Raw genomic sequence first — 9278 nt, forward strand, 5'->3', positions numbered from 1 at the left:
TTTTGGAGAGGTCTGCGCTACGAATACTGAAACTGTAAAACGAACCAAAAAGTTTAACAAGATGTAATCAGAGAGGCGCCAAAGAGGTTATGGTTTGAGGCGTAGGCTCAATGAGAAGGCTAATACGGGTGGCCGTTTGGCTGGTTCTTTTTGGTTAGGCTAGTTAGTACCAGTCGCTGGTTTTCCAGTTAGCATTAGGTAAAGGCTGGGGAGAGTGTTCGTGGCGAGTTGGTTAGCCGAGTACAGCGCTCGTGGCTATACTTGTCTCGTTGGTTATGGTTAGGATGAGTAGAAAGCCAAATGCTTGTGGCTGGTTGTCTATAGTTGGTTCGTTCAGGTTAGGGGTAGAGCGAAAGTTGCATTGACTAGCGGGCTGTGACCGCCCCCCCCCCCCAAAAAAAAAACACCTGCCTGGCCCTCACACTCACTGCAATGTTTTGGCTTTTTCAGTGCTTGACTCATTGATGTTTGTGTTGATGACGGAGTCAACGTGAGATATGGAGTTCATGGGGCGGTGGGGGGGGGGCACGTGGTTGGGATTGAGTGCGGGCTGGGGGGGGGGGTCACGTGGAGGACACGGCACCACGCCCCGTAGAGGCAATGCGATGGAGGTGCTGGCAAGAAAGGTGGGGATAGGGAGCGAGGGGATTGGAGTGGGGGGGGGACCCCGTTGGTGGGAAAGTGAGAGAAGGGATATCAGGGAACGGGAGGCGGAGCGCGAGGAGTTCCCGGGGAAGAATTCTCGCCGTAAACATCCGTGTGCGTGCCCTACATGGTGCTCGTGTTGGCGGTGCTGGAACAATAAAGTTCCCTTTGCAGGACGACTCGTGTGGACTTCCTCCCAGAAGTAATGTAGATGTGGCCTGGGATCCAGTGGCGTGTTGGTTGTCGATTGTGCAGGAAGTGCAACTGCACCACTGGGGCCTCATGGGCCAGAGGCCATCGAAAAGAAGGGGACATTGGATGGGGTGCCCCATCGGATCCATGCCAACCACGCTACACGACTGCTGGGGGTCCCGTAGCTATCAGACCTAGACATTGTATGTATGTTGAACTTCTTTCGTACCGTACGTAGCCAACCGTGTTAATCGGAGCTGCGGGATGAAGGACAACAAACTAAACACATAAAGCAGTTCTAAAGAAATGAGACATTGGCACGTGTCTCCGGAACATACCGTATTCTCAAATTTAAGAATAGAAGTGGTGCGTTTGGCCTCATTGGCGCTCGCAATGAAATAATCTCGCTAACAAGCGCTTGTTGTATTGTTAGATTGCACCATCATGATGGTCCTGGCGCTCCTATTGGGGGCCCTCCTACACGGGTCTATCGTGGACCCGCTCCCACATTTTCCCATTGTTAGTACGCCACTGGAGCAACACACTTTTACATCTAAATTAAAAACTAATTTCGTTTAGAGCCCCTTTTTGTGTGTTTAGTTTGTTGTCCTTCCCCCGCACCTGCGATAGCATGGTTGGCTACGTATGGTGCGAAAGAAGCTCAACATAGTACATACGTACAACCATTGTTCCAGTTCACGTATTGCGTCTCCGTTTCAAATCACCATTGCCCCTGTGAGATTCTTAATCTGGGTATAAAAAAAACACGCTTTATGATATCAACAATAAAGAGGGAGGAAAGACGAGTGGCTAGGGAGAATCTAGCAGGGAAGAGGAGGAAGCGATAAAGTACCAAAGATGAGGTGCAGGGCAATGCGAGTGTGCTCCGCTTCAAGTACTAATTCCCTTGGGTCGAATTACAGCTGCAGAATAGTTGTGCCAGATACATATATACATCTATCAGACCCAGTCTTCACGCCTTATCGACGCCAGGTGCTTTTTATATATGTAATGTGTGCATAAAAGACTGCAACCCAGCGTGTTTGAGTTGCGGTGTCATTTAAGCGCAAACTCACAAACTCGTCTCTACACCAGGGACGCCGTGGCCACTGCCGGGCGTAGGTTCGGCACGGCAGCCGACACCGTCTCGAACGCGGCCACCAACCACAACCACCGTCATCGTGGTCATCCAGCAGCGGCTTTCACTCCGCACCCACTTCGCAGAGACACCTAAAGAACCCAACCCTCCCGCCTCCCTCACCTGGCTTTTGAGCTCCGAGTTACTTGCAGTCATTTTATGTCTGTTGAATAATTATGCGTGTTCCGAATTGATTTTTAAAAAATCTGTTATTTCACGTTAAAATCCTGATCTCTGTGTGGAGTCAAACCCCCGAGAGTATGTCTTCGACAAGCGGACAAACCTCAACGGGTGTTGATGGAGTGAGCGAAAGACAAACCCGTCCGTGTGGACTCATGCGCGTAGTCCCACCCACACGTATTCACGGCGTGTCTACTCCAGGCCGTTAGGTTTCACCCAGAAACTCAAAACACTCCTTAGCAGAGGGAAATTGCCAAAGGTCGTCCCACTGCAAGAGCCTCCTGGAATTTTGGCGACTCGGTAAGGCTTTCAAGTAAGGCATTCCGGTATGGCTTTCCATTAAGGTATTCCTGGATAAACAACATTAATGCGTCTATCTTTAGATTTCACAGCAGTGCCAACAAGTCAACTTGACCCAAAGTGATTGCGACATGAACAGCGCGTTAACGGCTTCTTGTACGCACATTATGGTCAAACGCTACAGCTCTACGTGTCCTAAAGGGCTCCTATCTCACACAGGTGACAGAGTGGCCAAATGCGGGTGTTTGGCAAATAGTGCTTAACACACTTGGGTAGCGGGTAAGCGCGCTCCACGAAACCCGGCGACCTGAGTTCGATTCCCGCTCACAGCCACCAAACACCGTTGACGATTATCTGAACCGGTCATGGGCCTCCCCTAGGTCGTCTCAGCCTCAAATTAATACCCGGGTGGTGTGTAAACATCGCCATTGGGGAGACAAAGGCTGTCGGGCGTGTTGTTGGCTACCCACCCCCTCGTGTGCCGTGCCGGCCTTTCATAGGTGCTACTCGCCGACTTGTGTGAATCCCACTTGTGTGCTAACGAACGTGGGTCGCCTGGATCGCTCTCCGCTGCTACATTACCGCTCCCCACAGGTCACAACTAGTCGCTCGCCCACCGCAGGTCACCTCTCCTTCACGCCTGCTTCTGTCTCGCACTGCTCCGCTTTGGAATTCCCTCCCGTCGTCGCGTGTTGCTGCAAAACTCCCTCTAGCCCTGCTCACTTCAAGAAACGTGTTTAACTCGTACCTATTCTTGTACCTGCGATCCTGCCGTTTGTTGGTTGGCGCTTGGTGTGTTGGTTCTGTGCTCACAAAGTGATTTAAAGCAAATGTAATCGTTCCCACATGCAGACGATCGCTAATTTTCGTGGTGGTGTCTCCATGGCTAATGGGGAGCGTTGCCAATACTGTTTTAATTGAATGCACGCACCTTCGGTGTTTTTAATCAATGTTAATGCATCACTACCTTGCACTCGTCTTTAAATATCTCCATGACCTTGCCCCACCCTATCTCGCCTCTCTTATATATTTTTACGTCCCCTTCGTTTCAAATCTTATCTGTCTATCTCACTCACTGTGTCCCTCTTTCTTCCTGTGCCAATATCGTCTTTGATCCTTCTTCCTCATTGCACCCCTCCACTGGAATCAACTTCCCCTGTGCATTGAGCAGCACTGCACCATAGACTCAGCACTGCACCATAGACTCAGCACTGCATCATAGACTCAACACTGCACCTTAGACTCAACACTGCGCATAGACTAAGCACTGCCCATAGACTCAACACTGCACCATAGACTCAATACTGCCCATAGACTCAACACTACCCATAGACTCAACACTGCCCATAGACTCAACACTGCCCATACACTCAACACTGCCCATACACTCAACACTGCACATAGATTTTTATTTAAAGCTTTCGTGACTGCAGGGATTCATATTCTTCGTTCTTTCGGTAAAGTCACGTAGAAGGGAAACAATAAAATAATAAAAATATAAAAAAAAATTCGCACGACGTTTCGACTGCAACACAAGCAATCATCATCAGGTGTGAAAACCACGGAAAGAAAATTTTATTGCTGTGGTTTTGTGTTGTAGTCGAAATGTCGTGAGAATTTTATTGTTTTTTTATTTTTATTATTTTATTGTTTCCCTTCTACGTGACTTTACCGAAAGAACCAAGAATATACTGCACAGACTCAATACTGCACCATAGACTCAGCACTGCACCATAGATTCAACACTGCCCATAGACTCAAAACTGCCCATATTCTAAGCATCGACTCAACACTACCCATAGACTTAACCCTGCCCATAGAATCAACACTACCCATAGACTCAACACTGTACCATAAACTCAACACTACCCATGGACTCAACACTGTACCATAAACGCAACACTACCCATGGACTCAACACTGCCTATAGACCCAACACTACCCATAGACTCAACACTACCCATAGACTCAACACTGCCCATAGACTCAGCATAGACTCAACACTGCCCATAGACTCAACACTACCCATAGACTCAACACTGGCTATAAACTCAGCACTGCCCATGGACTCAGCACTGCCAATGGACTCAGCACTGCCAATGGACTCGGCACTGTCCTTAGACTCAACACTGTCCTTAGACTTAACACTGCACCATAGACTCAGCACTGCCCAGCGACTCAGCACTGCCCCAGTATATTGAGCGGTCCCCTTCCTTATCTCCTTCCGTCCTCTTCCCTCCGCCCGCCCCTCCACTCCGTCCCATCTTTCCCCTGTAGCCCCCACGTGACCCCCACGTGCCCTCTGTTACAGTCACTCACTCTTAGGCTCTTTGCACTGCCCCTGCCATGTAAATACCTCTATTCTTGTTACCCCTTTTTAAAATCTGTAAAGCGCTATATAAATATAACATAAGAATGCATGCGTTGTTAAAATGTATATTCCAAAGGACGGCCTGTCGTCCAAAACAATCGATATCTGTCTTTCGTGTTTGAAGTAAACGGAAACATGTTGAATATAATTCAATTACAAAAATGACTGCAACACATTCGTCAATAACACCTTGGCCTTAAAAGGAAACATACCAGGCGACGTTTAGGGCAATTAACCTTCTTCAAAACACACAAAAGCAGCATCACCGAATGTTTTATTCTGTTGTACAAGTTTGTACAAGCTCACCTCGCGTATCACAAGCAGCATAAACCATCAATCACGTGAGCTCCGGCCATCCTCGCAGCATCAGCGGCTTTTGGTTGTCCGCCGAACAAAGACGGCGGTCAGCGCATCATCATCATCATCACGGCGCTCTCAGATGCGTTTCTGTGGCCGTCTGGAACGCTCTTCCTTCCGATGTTAGTGTAGAGGTGTTAACTACTCACTGTTCGGTAACCTGCATTGCCACGAGGTATCAAAGGGCAGTGCAGCGTTACCTATGTAAATAACGGTTGGGGTCAGACGAGGTGAAGTGGATCGTAGCCACAGTTTGGTAAGAACCAATCAGACAGTTCCACGTGGGAATGTGGGATTGGTTACACCTGGCCACAAACGGGTATAAGAAGGGTGACCGCGCAGAGCGCGGGGAGTTCTCTCCCTACACGAAGACCGAAGCGCGGGCTGAAGATAGCCAGGACCCTGGACCCAGCCTTCCAGCCCTTCTGAGGGCTAAGGCTCGGCGTATCCAGTGGTCAAGACTTACCGGGCCAGCGGTGGGTCAGATAGCCTCCCCTAGGTCCCAGCCGGAGGACTCTAGGATAGCGGTAGACGTGTGAGTAAGTCCCGCCAAGACAGGAGGCTGTACCTCCTTAGGTTAGGAAGAGACCTGTGTGTAGGTCATGCTAAGTCCGGAGGCTGTACCTTCTTAGGGTATCGGGTGAGGGGACCGTATACCCCTCTGTGTGTTAAGGACTGTGTAAAGAGAAGTATTACAATAAACAGTGTAAATCATAAGAAGTTTATTCGTCATTAGAAACACTACATTAGAAAGCCACTGGGAGCTGTTATGCACGTTTAAATCATCTAGGTTGAAAACTCATTGTTTAGAACTGCTTTTTGTGTTCAGCTTGTTGTCCTTTCCCCGCACCTCCGCGATTAGCATGGCTGGCTATGTACGGTTCGAAATAAGTTCAACATAGTACGTACAACCTTTGTTATGTTAAGTGTTAACCTCATGCGTCTCCGTTTCAAATCACGGTTGCCCCTCTGAGATTCTAAACCTGGGTATCTAAAGAAAACACGCTTTATGTTCGCACCAATAAAGACAGAGGGTACACGAGCGGAGAGGGAATTTGGGGACAATGTAGCAGGGGAGAGGAGGAAGTGATAACATAACCAAATTAAGGTTCAGGGCAATGCGAGAGCGCTCCGCTTCAAGTTACTGATTCCGCCCGGTCGAATGACAGCTGCAGGAGAGTTCCGACAGATATATACAAACACCTTCACGCATTATATAAAGTAACCCCCTTATAGCCTTAACAGAATGTTGGGGCAAGTGCTGTTAACGAGCACCTATGAAGGCTGCACGGCACACCGAGGGGGTGGGTGGACAACACCGCGCCCGGTCGCCTTTGTCTCCCTAGTGGCGATGTTCACACATCGCACCAGGTATTAATTTCAGGCTGAGTCGACCTAGTGGAGGCCCCACACACACACGCATAGACCCAAGTAGACACGCTTCGTCTTTGTGTGCGGTGTGCGCGTAAGGACGGGCGGGAGGGGGTTCGCACTTCCTCGAATTGGGGGCGCTGCCCGCCGAGTTGGTCGTAGACGCTGGAGCGAGTTGCTGGAGCGGGCCGGAGGCGGTGGCTGTGGTGCCTCTAAATATTTGGTGGTGCGGTGCTGGTGTCGCAGCAGGGGTGGTGGTGACGGGGGTGGCCATGTGGCACCATGCTCCAAGCACCAAATGTCTGCCTTACTGCTCTGTCCGTTTCACATCTGCACGGGCAATTGAGGCACTGGATAAACAGTCAGCCGTACCGGCCATAATTTGTGGTGTCATACGACATCGTGGTTGACATTTACGAAACTCATTTCATGTTATCGATCCGTGGATATTGATCCCCATGTGTTGCTTGTTGCGCCAAGGTAAAAAATGAAAATAATAAATCGGTGCGCTCACTTTTGCGAACATGCCAGCACGTGGCTAGAGTACATCTCGGATTTAATTATTGTGCGAGATAAACAAAACTGTTGCGAGAGTTACGAGCAAAGTGAGCAATGAACAACTTCAACTTGAGTTATTTGGGGAGGAAGTGGTGCACAACAGCACACACAGACCGAAGAAAAAACCCCCACCGCATCAATCATTGCCACTGGCGTATAACGCATAAACGCATTGTGTTTTGCAGCAGACTTGATATTTCATGCAATAATTGCCCTTCTTCAGTGCAGAGGCGTCAGATTTATAGACGCAGAGGATTGTCGATCGCACGCACTTTTACGGGCGCACTCAAAAACTCGGGCAATACACGCGACGTTTTGTGGACAAATGTTCACGTCTGACTTGACATTTATTGGAGAACCCGGACATGGCTAAAAAGGCACCACCCTCGCTGTTAAAAATGAATGCACGTGGACAGGACACGCCGCTAGAAGGGACGACGAGCTGGTGGTGGTTGAGTGACTACGACGACGGGAGTGGCAGTCTCAGAGCACGGAGACATGAAACGTAACCCCCCCCCCGCCCCCCTGTACACGAGCCAGGTGGATCGATATACATCGAACCACGAGGTGGCTGTCATCCAGCGGTGGACTGATCATGGCTTGTGGTTGTTGAGTAGCGAACTATGTACATGCCTTTAAAATGTATTCGTGCAACAGCGTTCGTGCGTAACCGCAAGTTATGAAACACCCCAGTTCAATACACCCCTCCAAACCACCCCAGCGAACCCCTCCCGTATTAAAACGAAACTTCGCGTCTCAGGCTCAACTTCTCCTTTTCGTTCGGCGGCTATTTCCAACAGCAGCTCATGGGTATATTTTTTTGGTGTTGATGTTCCATTGGACGCGTGCCAGGGCACGGTCTTGTGCAATTACTTTCAAAAGCGACCGCGTTGAGCGCAGCACCGAAGGAATGCGAACCACACGTTTTGACACGACTCTTGCAAAGGTGGCGAGCGATGGGGTTGCATGCGTTAGCTTACAGGTATATCAATGTTTTACAATTTCCGAGCACGATAAGTCAAGCGGCCGGAAATTTACACATATCTATTAAAGGTATAATAATAGGAGTGATATTGACACATACCTATTTAAGGTATAATAAATACGAACATTAGGCGCCACCGTGGCGAGATGTTAACTCCCTCGCCTAGTATGCAGAACGCCTGCTGCTGTATATTTGAAGTTTGCGTCTCTCTCCCCGTGGTCGCGTGGATTTTTCTCCGGGTCCTCCGGTTTTTCCCTCCACATTTGGAATCAACATGCGTTTAAAATATTTGGCTGCTAAAAAAAATTCCACGCAATAAGCCACTTCGTTGAGCTATCTCTTGTGGCCAGGTAGCTTATGAAAAAGTGGGCCCCGATAAAATAAAAATAGCTGATGTGTGTAATCGCTTTATAATACGTTTCTGCATGGGACCGAGCAGTGCCTGAGTAGATGCAAATAGATGTTATGACTTATGCTAGTTGAACACATGAAGCTGGTTGTGATTACTGGCGAAACGTCGTACTCAAGGTTCTAAATATTGTGGCTTGGCTCTCCAACTCACCGGTGTGCTGTACTAGTGACGAATTGGCACATTCTGTTTACGTGACAACCCTTACTAGTTGGCTGTGTCGGGTGGTGGCGGGTTTTGACACATTACGCGGACCCAAAAACCTCTATGGATGAACACAGGACGCGTCATACTAGTTGAACACAATAGGGGTTATGCTAGTTGAACACTATGTACGGGACGAAATCGTTTGGAATACAGTCAACGTGGGTGGTCTCATGTCGAGACGTTCACAGAAAGTTACCACGGTAGATGCGATACAGGATGAGGCTACGGGACCGATAGTGAGCGAATCGGTGTTGGATCAAGAAATCAAACCCACTGCATCACGGTTCATTGGGTATGAAGACCGATGTCTCTTACTTAAAAAATGTCCCCAGATGGTCTCCGGACATTTTCAAATAGCATTGCTGCTCCGGGTTCTACCATATTGTAGAAATGTTCCACATTTTACAGTGATTGTTTATATTGTCCACACTGACACTCATTTTTTTTTAAAAGGTGGTCCTTGCTGTTTAAAGCACATAACCGCAGTCCGTTGGATTCAAGATGAGATTAATATTGTACAGAGGCTTTTACACTGTAACCAGATGAGGAATTTCAGTTCCAATAA

Source organism: Petromyzon marinus, chromosome 24 (assembly GCF_048934315.1).
Source record: "Petromyzon marinus isolate PM22_M1 ecotype Great Lakes invasive population chromosome 24, UKy_Petmar_22M1.pri1.0, whole genome shotgun sequence".
Taxonomy (NCBI): domain Eukaryota; kingdom Metazoa; phylum Chordata; class Hyperoartia; order Petromyzontiformes; family Petromyzontidae; genus Petromyzon; species Petromyzon marinus.